Below are 14830 nucleotides of genomic sequence, written 5' to 3'. Positions count from 1 at the left end.
AGCCGCAAAAGACGGATGTCTGCTACAGTTGCTTACTGTTGCGACATTACTGTAGCAGTGTTGATGTAACGGAATAAACAGATTTTTATTGAATAAATAAAAAACAATAACAAAACTTATAAACTATTATTAAAATTAACCTATAAACCTAAAAACAAATTAAAACTAACAAAAATAAATTAAACTACGAACTAAACAAACTAAACTAAAACTACCTAAAAAGTCCTATAAATAAAAAATTGGCCCCAGGTCTGTGCCGTCCGGTAGGGTGCCCAGAAGGCTGGTGGCGTTGCCGCGCTGAACGGCAACGCCGATGCGTTGGGCGAGGTATGCTCCAGCCTTCCGGTCACCCGTTGCGTCTATTAGCCGCTTGGCCAACTCCTTATATTGACCTTGACCCCACGGCCCAAGCGTCTCCACACCAAACGGCTCAAACATGCAGCCGGTGTCAGATAAACAGATTAAATAAAAAAATGTGTTCGCCGTATCTGTCAATTTATGTCGTTATGATTATGTCGTTTAATCCATCACTCATTTTTATGTTGTGATTATGTCGTTTAATCCATCACTCATTTTTATGTTGTGATTATGTCGTTTAATCCATCACTCATTTTTATGTTGTGATTATGTCGTTTAATCCATCACTCATTTTTATGTTGTGATTATGTCGTTTAATCCATCACTCATTTTTATGTTGTGTTTATGTCGTTTAATCCATCACTCATTTTTACACGGGAATTGACAGACAGTACTAACGTGGTAGCTGGGTGTTGGTGTGCCAAGGCCAAAATTTTCTTGGGCGAATTGGGGCAGCGTTTGAGGGAGAGAGGTCATGACCCTCGTTCCGGGTCATTCCTGATGCAGAGGCTGTCTGTCGCGGTCCAGCGTGGCAACGCGGCGAGCGTGATGGACACCTTTGCGTCTGGACGGGCGCGGGACGAGTGGTTTGACTAGGTTCTAGGTGTGTCTTTTTTTTAGTTTAGTTTTAATTTAGTTTAGTTTATAGTTAATTTTAGGGTAATTTATTATTATGTACAATGTCGATGTATTGTTGTGACTTGGTTTTAGTTTAGTTTACTTTTTAGTTAATTTTAATGTAAATTGAATTTAAACTGTTGTGAGACATACTAATATTAAATCATTCATGAGAAACCGGACGCAACGTGTCCACTAGACTGTTAGAACACATACGGAGTGTTAAGAAGATGGAATGCAGCAACTCCGCAGTGGCAGAGCACGCTCTAGATACAGGCGCGTCGCACTATCTTCGGTTTGACAAGGCGAGATTACTGGTACGAGAAAAATGCTACGTACCACGTAAAATACGTGAAGCGATCGAGATTGGGCGGCGCCCTAATTTCAATCGGGATAGCGGCTGGGCTGTGCCGCCAGCATGGAAGCCTGTGATTCCTCAGCAGAATGCCGGTGAGTGTTGTGACAGTGTAGTGGACATAGTGAGTTCGTGCTGTGTGGCGCTACAAGTGTTAGGTGACCCAAACCCAAACACACCACTGTGCCCGCCTACAACGATAGCGCAAGACCTGCCCCAACCGGTTTTCTCGGCGCGCGCGCGGCAGCGGCAGTACGCAACACACGGTCGTCGTGAACGCTGCTCGCACTATTAGTGCTTGAGAAAGATAGATAGATAGATAGCGTTTATTCGTGGCAAAAAAGAGGAAAACACGTACATAGGAAACACAACATAAATAATATAAGCCACGAAATGGTCCCGACTCAGCATGGTGCTAGCCTGGCTGGGCTAGCGCTGATCTTCCGTCGGGGCCATGAACTAGTGCAGTTCTAAGAATACTAACACAGTATAAAACAAATAATAAAAGACACGTCAAGATTAATTAAAACAAACAAGATGCAAAAATAAAAATAAACAACAATTCGTTAAATAATAAAAATGAGAGCGAGTGGCGGTTGCGGAAGGGACAAAAAAGGCAGTAAGTACATACTTAATACACTTATGTAAATATAATAATCTATATTGAATCTAAATGTAGCTTGTCTCAAGTTTGAGGCATTCCTCGTTAAATTGATGTTTAAGCATAAACTTTTTTAAAGTTGTTTTAAAACTATGAATGCTTTGCAGGTTTCTGATAGGAGGTGGGATGTTGTTCCAACACCTAGTGGCTGCGTAACGAAAACTGCCTCTGAAGGCTAAAGGAGACCTAGGCTCTCCGAAACATGTCGCGCGAGTGACTAAAACAAGTGAGTCTAAACCGTAAAACGATTTAATATTAATGTAAATTGATGTATGTTTAAAGACTTTGGTTTCTTCTTTTGACAATATACGTGGTAGTTATGTTTAGTAATGTTGCAAAAGTAATGCAGCTGCAGATGACATCCGAATTTCACCTCTATTCTCACTGTTCAATAGAGGTTAAATTAGGATGTCGCAGAAAGAAAATTTCTTAATTGTACATACTTTAAGAAATACCTATAGTGTTTTATTATTGTTTAAAATGTATTCCACAACAGTTATAGAGTCGTTTGTTAGTACGAGTCGAAACATGACAAAAATACATAAATAACTAAAATAGAAAATATAAGAAATAAATATAAATTTGATACACGCAAAGTTATCATTTTATGATCAATACAATTTGAGATAAATCGTCATCTCAATTAGAAACCTACTATTTGTAATTTCAGTCACAGTAATTAACTGTTACTCAAAATAAATTCCCTGGACAATTAAAATTCACGATGAAACTTCAAATTTCCCATTCGAATACACAAACGGCATAATAAATAATAACTAAACTCCCGCCTAAACAATTAATAATCCGTGTTGACAGGGATACGTTCCCTCAGGGAAAACAGCGTTTTCGGACCACTCTATATAATTTTAACAACCTCCTTTCTCCAAAACATGTCATTGAAAAATCTACTTTATTGTGTGTGTGTAAAGTTGTAACTTGAATCGCTGTAATACACGTATAAAAGGATGTTGTTAGCTTAAAACATTTGAAATTACGTCTGTAATTCACGTCTGAACATTATTAAATTTATTGTTTATGTAAAAATGGGCTTTAATATGAAATTTCGTTTAGGAAATTCACGTTGACGTACTAACAGGGTATGTCTCTCAGGAAAGGAAAAGCAAACAAGTAACTGTCAAAAAATAGTTATTTGTTATACAAGGGTGCAAAGTTGTATTTTACCCGCGAGTGTAGAATTGAAACACGAGCAAGCGAAAGGATTCTATAGGTGAACCACGAGCGAAGCGAGTGGTTCTAATATAGAATCCTGAGCGTAGCGAGTGTTTCAACACACGAGAAGTAAAATACATTTGCGCCCGTGTATAACACAAAACTTTTCACCTCACTATAGCGAGGAAAGTGCAACATCCACAGGCGTTAGATCATCTTCATCACTGGAATCACTCATTTCTTTACGATATTATAACAGAAAACTCTGCAAGTTGTGTATTTTTACGCGAGTCGGTGAGAAAAGGTTTTAAGTAAAAAATTTGTTGACAATGTTGACATTTCTGATGTATGAAATGTCAACGATGCGTTTTGAAATTGCATCGACTCAACTTGTGCGTTCAGAATTATATTTAACATCATTATAAAAAAACAAACGTTTCTTATGGAATTTTAAGGTTTAAGACTTAAAATCATTAAATAAAGCTAAATTTGGTATTTTTTATTAGATTCTCAAACCATTTATTAAATGATATTTAATATCGAACGAACCATTATCATGAGCGTTTTACGTTTTGTTATCTGTCAAGCTACTTAAACACGCTCCATCCAAGGTCAAATTACTTTCCCCACTAGTGGATAAAACGCGTTTTTCCCCGCTTGTATTGAAGGATAAACAACAACTTTCCGAGCTAGTGAGGGGAAAATTTTTTTGTGACACGCTTTTATTGCTGACTGTACTTCTTTTCGTTGCATGTCTATCGAGTACTTCTTGAGACCTTTATAATGAGCCTAAATTTGATGTGTTTGTGTTTTTCCATCGAGGAGTTCCTTTGGCTACCTACCGGATGCATCATCAGAACACCTCCATGTTAGCATATTATTGCATTATCACCGGAAAACGACAGTACTCCAAATTTCAACTGAATTTAGTTACAAGATTTGAAGCACTATAATTATATATATACATAGGTAGGTATATACGCAGTGAAGTTAAATAAAAGTGTGTAAAAAAGCATCAATTATACAGCAATAAAAGTATTTAACCATCTACCAGATGAAATTAAAGAGTCTAAAGACCAGAAAGTATTCTCCAAGAATGGCTACGAGGCCTTTTTGCAGTCTCGATGAGTATTTTGGTAAATTGTAAATGACTAATTAGTGCTTTTGACATTTTATTTAATATGATTATGTAGTTATCGAATTTAAACTATCATGAGACATATTAACTTAACTGACTTAGCGGTTTCACTCACGTATTTTTAGTCACTCGCGCGACATGTTTCGGAGAGCCTAGGTCTCCATTTTCAAACACTAACACTGCATGAGTGAGTAGCGGTAGCCAGGCTCTCCGAAACATGTCGCGCGAGTGACTAAAAATACGTGAGTGAAACCGCTAAGTTAGTTATGATTATATAGTTATTAAATAGCTTTATTTTATTATTAGTTCATCTATTTTGAGTGTATAATTAATTTATCTTTAATTTTGTAAAATCTAAGTATCAATATTATTAAATGTGACATCTTTACGAGTACGTTAGCTAGGACATTGATCAGGCTTTTTGTCAATTTATGTTACTCTGAATTTCATTTTGAATGTTATGCATGATTTAGGCTAAGTTATTTTATTGTAATAGCTATTTATGCAACAAGTGCGGAAAGTGTAAGATTTCCGACGAGTGGAATTTTATTCACGAGCGAGCAAAGCGAGCGAGTTTAATAATTAAACTTATTTGACATATCATGGCAAATAAATTTAATTATTAAAAAATTTAAAACAAAAAGCACTAGTGCGGAAAAGTGCTCTTTTCCGCACTAGTGCGAGAAAGTAGCACCATTTGTACTGTAAAAAAAAATTGAAAACAAAAAGCACTAGTGCGGAAAAGTAGTACTTTCCGCATGATATGGCTCCGTAGAAAACGCACTTTTCGGGCACATGCATTGTAAACAATTTTGCATGATACTTGTATTTTAAGAAAGCAAATAAAGAACTGAAAGGAAACGGAAATGTCTCTATCACTTTCCATATAAGTGCGGCAGAGAGACATTAGTGTTTCGTTTGCTACAAAGTAAACGATTGGTATCCATTCTTATCAAGGCCCCCAGTTAGCTGTCATTTGTGGTATTTTCTATAAAAAGGGACCTTATTATCGATGGCGCTTACGCCATTATAAACGATGTTCCGATGTAAATACAATGCCGCGCGACGCTGTGCGGCGTAAGTGCCATCGACAATAAGGTCCCTTTTCATAGAAAATGCCCTCACACTAATACATTGTACGGTCAAGTCAAAGCGAAATGAACGTTCGGTCGGCTACGATTAAGTTTGTTTAACAAAACGAATTGTCTTCGAATTACTATTTATTTATTACTATTACCGTAAGGACGGGGTAGTTTAGCCTTAGCCCCTTACAAGTTTACTTCGTCCGCCCATGAAAACCCATTTATTGAATTAATAAATTCTTAAAAACGACAGTAAACGCTTACACAAAAACAGAATAGAATAAAAGAGACATGTTTATTTGCCAGAATGCGTTACAATTAGGTCACCACATAATACATAATGTCGTTTTGTGTTAATGTTGTTTTGTGTTTTGTTGATTGTGTCATCACATAATGTCGTTTTTAAGAATGTATCAATTCAATAAAATAGGTTTTAATGGGTGTGCAAAGCTATGGAGGGCTAAAGGACCCTTAGGTACTTCTTGGAATATAAAATGTCACTTCTATATAGAGCCCTTTATTCAAGTTAAAAAGTTGATGTTACGATACCATCGAATTTCAAAAGTGTTTTGCACTGCTGAGGATAAAATGCTATTTTCCCCACTATTTGTAAAGAATGAAGAGAGCCTTTCTGAACTATTGTGATGAAATAAATTCTTGTTGTAAACAGAACTTATTATAAAAGTTACCCAGCCAGAAACACATAATTATACGCTCCATTTCTTGAGCTAAATATGGCATATCGATTGACAGACATATGTAGAATCTCACGCGTTCTATGACAGTATTTTTTCTTTTTGCACGAATGCCTTTTGCTGCTAATTAATTATTATTGAATGTCCTTTAAGGATTCATTCAATAGCTAAATTAATAATAATATAATTATTAGTATATGGAATAACGCCAGAATAGTTATTTACGATACAAGTGCGGAAAAGAGGAAATTCGAAACGAGTGGCGATAAATTAAAACACGACCGCAGGGAGTGTTTTAAATCGACACGAGTTGCGAATTACCTTTTCGCACGTGTATCGTACAACGTTTTACAGTACATATGGCCCTTTAAACTTTCGACATTTATGCACGAAAAGTGCTCATTCCCGCACTAGTGCGATAAAGTAGCACCATATGTACTGTAAAATACCTACATTTTTCCTTTAAGTTTTCAGGTAAATGAAGGCAAATTTCGCTTTACCTACCTATATTATATAAAAGACGAGTATATACCTTTATATTGAGGTATTTACGATATACTCTAAGAACAAATTAAATTATTTTCTATAAAAATATTTTAATTTGTGGTTTTTCAAGTACAAGCCTTCGGGAATAGTCATATACTTGGAAATTTCGACCCATGCCACCGTGGCCGGATAGCCGAGCGGTTCAGGCACTTGTCCGGTAAACGGGGTACGCTGGTTCGATTCCAGCTCTGGACACTGGAGGCTTTGGTCATTTTTTCCTTCGTATATGATATTTATTTCAATTTACGATATCTTTAATTAATCTACAAAATGTATAACCACCCTTACAATTTATAGTTTTTGATTTATTATTTTTGTATGTGGGAGGTTTTGCACATTCTAATTTTGATAGAGGTAAATAAATATATATTTTACCTCAGTCAGCCGTTGACTACAAACGGGTTCCACACATCAGGATATATTTTTAACCGACTTCAATTTTATAGAAGGAGGAGGTTCTGTATTCGGTTGTGGCTATTTTTATTTTTTTTTATATTCATTAAACACGATTTAATACGTTTCCATATTTAATGAATAACTATTGCGGTAACTGAAGACAACATATATGAATTTGTTAGTTTGTCTACTCTAAAGGCATCGCCACACTGCACTGTAATGTCACACTAGGCGTGCAAACTTAGCAACAATATATCGCGTCAAAATATCTGCCGTATTAAATTTCTACTTATAATATAACTTTATGAGCATATTAAGTACAAAATTTTGCGCGAATCGTTGTGCACCAAATTAATAATTATTACTGCAGTGAAACCAAAAGCCATATTTTAATAGTTTCATGGAAAACAACGAGCTGTGGTATCTTTTAAAACACTTAATTAACGTTGATCCAATGTTTAATTTAATTAAAATATGCACGGTCAGGCCTCATTCTCTAATGTTCATTCGGCGTATCATAATGAAGCTGAAAACGTATTGGTTCTGTATGTTTGCTAGCTCTCAGTGTTGACCGAAACGTTAATGCAATTAACCATTAACCAGTACAAATTGTGTTAGGATGCATGCTAAACCTATCATTTTATAATCTTATCTGTGTATTGTCACTGGCCTGTATCTGTTTTTTTTTTCCCAATAAAAAAAACAAAAAAAAAATTGAACAGTCAATTGTAACCGTCCGTTACGGTTTACGGTTCAATTTGTACTCGTTAATTGTTAATTGCAATAAACGTGCGGCCAACACTACAGGCTCTACTCGTAGAACTTGATTGAGTAGTGTTATGTACAGTAGGGTGGAACGGGGACAATTGAAACACATGATTGACACAAGCCAAATTTCTCGAAAACGCCGCGTCCATGCCGCGGCCTAAGCCCTATCATAATATAAAATTATACCACTATACTATCCGCAAAAATAAGTGGCGAGTCTGGTCATAAAGTATTCTCTTTCACTCTTGGTTGGTTTTAACAAGGGTAAAGGAGATATTATTATGATTATTTATAATCTCAGTCACCAGTTAGTTTTGCGGCAAGTATAGGTCAGACGATGTCAGACTAGGAAAGACAAAATGACTTTAAAATGAATGAATATTTTATATTTATATTGGATTAAGAAATAATGATTCGTTTCCGAATGCAGTCGCAGAACGTTAGGGGTTAACATGATTTATAACGCATATATATTACTAGTAGCTATATGTGAAAATTGGCTTAATAAACTTCAAACCTGAGTTGCTAACACGTCTATGTTTTAAATCAATTTTTAGGACACATTCTCTTTTTCTTCTTCTTCCTATACTTATCCCTTCATTTGGGGTCGGCTCTCCTCGTCCTTAGGTGCCAGGATCGCCTGTCCTGGGTTGTTTGCGTTTCAAGCTGAGCCCGTTCCAGGTCTTTGGATACGGTTGCCAACACGTAGCTAGGGGGCGCCCTCCGCCTTTTCTCTTTTCCGGGATTGCTAAAGCCTTTTTAACTGGGTACTCTTCATCCCTTCTCATCACGTGCCCGAACCAGCGCATTCGCCTCTCTACCATCTTATTACCTATGGGTGCGACTTTGAAGGAATCCGATCCAGCCTCGTAATTTTTAGAACACATTATTAAAGAATAGGTCGTATATTGCTTTTTCGGTGAAATATTATAAGAGCTTCCATATATTGGAAAGTTAGACCAAGAAAAGCCTGCAGAGATTTTGACAGCACACGCAGTGCCAGTGTTATTTATGCGTCATAATTTCATAGAAGTTTAAGATATTAAATATATTAATAACGGGTCACTCACGTGTTTTAAGTCTACTTAAAACACGTGAGTGACTCGTTATTAATATATTTAATATGTCTGTGTCTCACTAATATGTATGTGTTTTGTTAGAAGTTTAACGTTTAAAATAACACCTGCTTAGCGTGTGCTGTCAAAATCTCTGCCGACTTTTCTTGGTTAGACTCTAGCTACAATATTATTGTCAAAAATAGAGCCAGGTACATCTGATTAAAGTTATCTAAATGATCAAACCATATTATAGGTAACACCGTGTACATACCGTAAATAAATAAAATCGTGTAATTGATATTCCATAATTTATAATAGAATAGAATAGAAATCATTTATTCAGACAACACATAAATACAACACATATATAGCAAATACAAGACAAAGATAAACAAAACAGTAGAAATAGAGATGTGAAGCCGAAATGGTCTCCACTCAGCAATGCAGCTGGCACGACTAAATATATGATATGATATGATATTTAATTATTTCATAATATAATAATAATAATGAATTTAATATATACTTTCAAATTGCACTCCTACGTAAAATTCAATATACGAAATAAATGAAAATTATCAAACCAACTATATACCTTACAATTGAATAATCAATTCCAAAGTACTTTCCTGACAAATTCAGTCCTGTAAAAAAATATTAACTCAGGCATATTTCGATACCGACTTTAAATATTCTCAGTAAAAGTAAAAATATTGTAACATCGTCGAAAAGTCTGCAAAAGACTTTGAAGGCACCAATTAATTTATCACAAATACTACTCTTTCCACTGAGATTTTTACTAAAAATTTTACCTTTATTTTATAAAAGGAATGCTAACTTTTGCAACGCGCTTTTTTAAACTTTTTCACTCGGTAGGTATTGGGCGGGGACTAGTGAAAAATAAAGACAATCTCTCCATTAATACGTGCGCTTATCTTTGCTGTATATCGCGTCGTATGTAGTACCTAGGAGAGGTAACGAGGACATTTCTGCTCCTTTTAAATCCAGTTCACACCATACCCTTCAATGAAGGTGACGCGAGATAATTACGTGTTACGTGTAACAAAAGATGTTAGTTACAGGTAACTAACATCTTTTGTAATGCACATGACATGTAATGTTGAGTAAATATGAAATATGAAATAATATGATCATGATACTTATTAAATTAAATATTTGTTTAATTCAGGCCTGGGGCCTATAAAAAAATTGTTTCTAACAATGCCTTAGTCTATATTAGTATACAAAAAGTAAAAACAATTAAATTATTATTAATGAAAAAAATTCAAATAAATAATACAAAATAATAATAATGTTCTAAAATAATCAAAGATGTAAATCAAAATTAATAATTCAAAAAATAATTTAGAAAAAAAATACACAAGATACACAAAAAAATTAACACGAGAGCACAAATGGAGGCAAATAACTTATTTGCCTCCATTTGTGCTCTCGTTTTCGGGGATCTCATGCTTCGCAAATTTTGAAGCCAAGTTAGTAACTTACATAGTTATCTACTTACAAACATTGCGAGTTAAATAAAATAGACTTCTGCTATTGACAGTCATTATAATATCCTTGTCTTTGCTATCGGGGAAGGCGGCGGTATAAAATCGGAATAAATTAGAGTAAAAAGAATCGATGTGTGGGGGCGCTGTTTATGCAAAAGTTAGGAATCGTGAAGTAGAGCATTGGGGATCTAAAAAAAATCTTCGACGAATAGCTTTAAGAAGCACTAACTTTGTTACTTTCTGTTGTTTCTTTAAGTTTTGTTTATTTTTATTTGTGGTGTGTTTGCTGTTGGGCAAGCCAGAGCTTGTTTGAGTTTGTTATTTTTGAAACCTGTATAGTTATCTATTTTTCAAACATTCCTGGAAATATTGTCATTACGTTCGTAATAAAAGGCTGCGAAACACTATTACGCGAATGCGAGGCGCGCCAGTAATGGATTTTCATACATTTCTTTAGTTGAGTTCTTGCTTTTTGTCGCTTTGACAATTTATGCGCTTGCTGAAATTTTTTTCCAATGTCAGTCTATTATTGTCTTCGTTAAATTATTTGCATCAAAGAAAAACATCGGCAAGAAATGAGGGCCAAAATTGCTAATTTTCTCTACTGTCAAATTGCCATTGAATACCTATATTAAAATGGGTCACTCACGTTTTTTAATCGAAATTGCTCAATATGATGTTAAAAATATCTGAGTCTCATGGCAGTTTTGTTATTAAAACGCTCTACACCTGCTTTTGTTGTAAGTAGGTATCTACTTCTAGCTCAATAATTGAAAATAACTATAAAAAATATTATTTAGGAACTAGGTACCAAGTCAATTCTAATTCTTTAATGTCAAAATCATCACATGTCAAATGTGGAACAATATACCCAAATAATAATTATGTACCCAAATCGCAAACAGAAAAAAGCAAACCACGCACTTCCCTTAACATTTTACATCCTTGCCTTTCCGGCCCATTTAACCCGTACCGCCCCTTTTCTCAGCACATTTCTTTTGCCTACCTTTGTTCCAACGAATTCGTACGTTGACACTCTTTTCTAATCGAGTGAAGCTTACACGGTTGATGATTTTTATGAAATACAAAAGGGCATGTTAGTTATATTACGCTGCGTCTTTAGGCGAACACTCGCGAACGCAGAAGCGAAGCGGCGCGGCGCGGCGCGGCGGGCCCAAGGCGTTCGCGTTCGCAACGAGATGGCCCACATAGGACACTTCTATAGATATCAAAGGATTGATTCACCCCGCGCCGCTTCGCGTTCGCGAGTTGTTCGTCTACGTAGTACGCTGCGTTAGAGGAAATGGCAGTTTGCCGCTCTAGAGCTCTTCATCCTAACTAGCACCAGGCGTGGCTCACTCCGCGATTTCGTCGCGTCGCTACAAGTACATGCGGCCCACACCAATTTTGGTGTCTAACCATACTAGTTCCCGCGCACCGCTACGGATCGGACGCCTGCTCGCGCTTGCGCCACCTAGCGCGTCATATCTGTCGTAATATAATCGTTTTGTTGGAGAGCGAATCTTCTGTACCTATTTATTTATTTAAGTGCCCAAAATGCGCTCGAGTATTTAGCAAGAAGATAGGGTACGTGAGCCACCTAAGGGCACACCAGAGAGCGGATCAGCTACACGCTAATAACGCGAATTAGAAATTGCCTACTCCAGAGCACACAGTCTCTGTGGCCGAAATCGGTCAGGACAGCATCATCATTGCACAAAGATATACAATTATGCATGTGTATCTATTATTTAGCTAGCACACCCTGTAGCTATTTATTCAATAATCTAGTGTAAGCCTAACTCAAACTCGCGCGTTCCAATCTAAAAACTCACTCGAACATGCAAAGCTGAATCAAATGGATTGATCCCCGTGTACTATTTCAAAACATCGTATGTCCTTAACATGTTCTACATCAATCTACTTTTTTGTGTTGTGGCTGTACTGTCTAACGCGTTCAGTATTAAAGTGACGTAAGTACTTTAAAAATGTTTAACGGCTAATTCCTTTTAGATCCAGATTTGTGAGCCAATGCACTGAATGGATTTATCAAGGTACTGATCTGTTATGTATAGAACGTTAGAACGCGGCTTTTAGATACTACCTGAGTAGTGAGTATCCCTTTGTCCCATTTCCTAATTAAATTTGATAACGAGCTACGAAATAGAAACAAAAATCCCTTTTGTAATCAGTTATTATATGGTCGTGTGTAAGGTATACTATCACCCGTATATATCGCGAAATCTGCTGTTACATGGAAAACATTGACATATGATTCATAGCCGATTTTGTTCTAAGCCTAAAAGAAGTTTAGTATAATCATAGAGTAACTTATACTAGAGCGGTACTGTCATAGTAAATTTTGTAACCCCAGTAAATTCACTGCCATATGTCGACACACTTTAAAACTAAAAATTATGATTTATAAAAATACGATAAAATGTATTTAAATATAGATAAATATATTTTTTTTAAATTCATTAATTATTTTTATGATTTTGACCCATGTTCTTTCACTGATATGCGTTAAAATTGTTAAATAACAAACGAAACAGTCAACGCCATCTATACGAAAGTGGGCCAAAACTAGTGGCGCCCTCTGAACGAGAATCAAATTTTCTTGATTTTCGAGGCACGTTTTTTCCTTAGACTGTAAACATCTATTACGGAGTTATATCTATCTTTGGTATAATTTAAATCTATTCACCCGTTAGGGTATGGTCAGACATAATAATGTAACACCGAAACAAAGCGACGCAACAGAAAATTGCCCTAAATGATTTTTAGCTTTTCAAATTGTTATTATTGTATGTATTTATTTATTTAAACTTTATTGCACAGTAAAAAATATACAGGGACAAAAGGCGGACTTAATGCTGCACGGCATTATTTATTAGTCAACCAAGTCAAGGTCAATGTATATACGTTTTTAAGGTTTTATTATTAAATACATATATTGAAAATGGGTCACTCACGTATTTTAAGTCGAGCGTTTTTCGACTTCAAATACGTGAGTGACCCGTTTTAAATATATTTAATGTTTGTGTCTCACGGAAGTTTTATTAACAAAATGTATAATTAAGAAATAAAACTATGAAAACCCGGTGTCACCCGTTGACCACGAACGCTGTAAAGAGTTCGAAACGTCGGGATGTATTATAAATTCAATATACGCGATATAATCCGTTTTCATAGTTTTATTTCATGAGTATCTATCGCGGTAACCGAAGACAATATTATGTATAATTAAGGTTTAATTCTATTTAAATTCATAACAAAATCCGACATAACAACTCTGGATATTTAACAAAACGCTGCTTTCTTTTCTCTTAAACCTTTTAGTAGCAGCAGAACGCTAGGTTAGTTTTGCTGTTAAGCCTTTTTGCTTTTGTGTCGTTGTAAAGGTGTCATGACGTGACGCAATGCAGTGTTCTGAGCCACGCGATTCCATTTGATCCACTTTATTACCTGTTGGTTTTGTCTTGTTCGTCTTCTGTAAAATTTGTACCTAGGTTTACCTAGCGACGGATACTTAATATACAGTAACTGGCAGGAAGTTACACTTCTAAGCGCCTCTTGCACAATTTCACTAACCCAGGGTTAAGCGATTATACCATTAGCCCAGTGTCAAATTGTACTGGTAACCATGGTAACTCCAAGAACCGGTTAACCCCGGGGTTAGTGGAATATGGTTATTAATCATTACCTTTTTTCCAAATATGTCGGCAATCTGAAACCAATGCAAAGAAATCCCATAAAATCACCTTTATCACCAAACATTTAAGGTTCAAATTGCCCTGCAATAATAATAAAATAGCTAAAGTTACCTTTAACCAAGCCGTTTTGCATGAAACCCACGTAAAAGCTATTTGCAGTGAATTTCGAATGGATTTTGCATCATAAATGTGCTTACGGTTCTGATAGATACGTCGTAAATACAGTTCTAAATGAATATAGGATTTTGGGGCTAGGTAAATATACTGTAAAACTACTCAAATATTGAATTACAAATCTTCCTACACTCACATATGACTGTATTCAAACGGGTCACTTACGGTCAGTCAACGCCTCATTTTTAACCGACTTCCAAATCTCAAAAGGAGGTTATCAATTCGGTTTTGTTTTTTTAAATCTTTTATACTCCATATCTCCGTCATTTCTGGACCGATCATGAAAATTCTTTTTTCAGTTGTTAGTATATACACACCTATAAATAAAACAGAATTAAATAACTAACCTATAAAACTTAAAAACTAAATCTAAAAATAAATAAAACTAACTAAGTGTAAAAACTATTCCCCTGCGCCATGGTGCCGTAGATGCTGGCAGCATTTCCTCGCTGTATTGCAATGCTTATTCTTTGTACGAGGAAGCTGCCAGCTTTACGTGACTTCTGCTATTCTTTAAGACAATTCATTAAATAGTGTAGACGCGTTCGGACTCACGGGGCAAGGGTCTGGACGCCAAAAGGTACG

General features: G+C 35.8%; 1 protein-coding gene across 1 annotated transcript in view; it reads right to left on the bottom strand.

The window, feature by feature from the left end:
- The window catches only part of LOC134750683 (octopamine receptor beta-2R-like), an 86177-nt gene extending 72086 nt beyond the window's left edge, over positions 1 to 14091 (bottom strand). Inside the window, exon 1 of the mRNA XM_063685919.1 lies at positions 14062 to 14091. The gene's annotated coding sequence lies outside the window, so the exon portion shown is untranslated. The remainder of the gene's footprint in view (positions 1 to 14061) is intronic.
- Positions 14092 to 14830: the final 739 nt, after the last annotated feature.

The sequence above is a fragment of the Cydia strobilella genome, chromosome 20 (genome assembly GCF_947568885.1).
Source record: "Cydia strobilella chromosome 20, ilCydStro3.1, whole genome shotgun sequence".
Lineage (NCBI taxonomy): Eukaryota > Metazoa > Arthropoda > Insecta > Lepidoptera > Tortricidae > Cydia > Cydia strobilella.
This window is presented reverse-complemented; position numbering and strand designations above follow the sequence as displayed.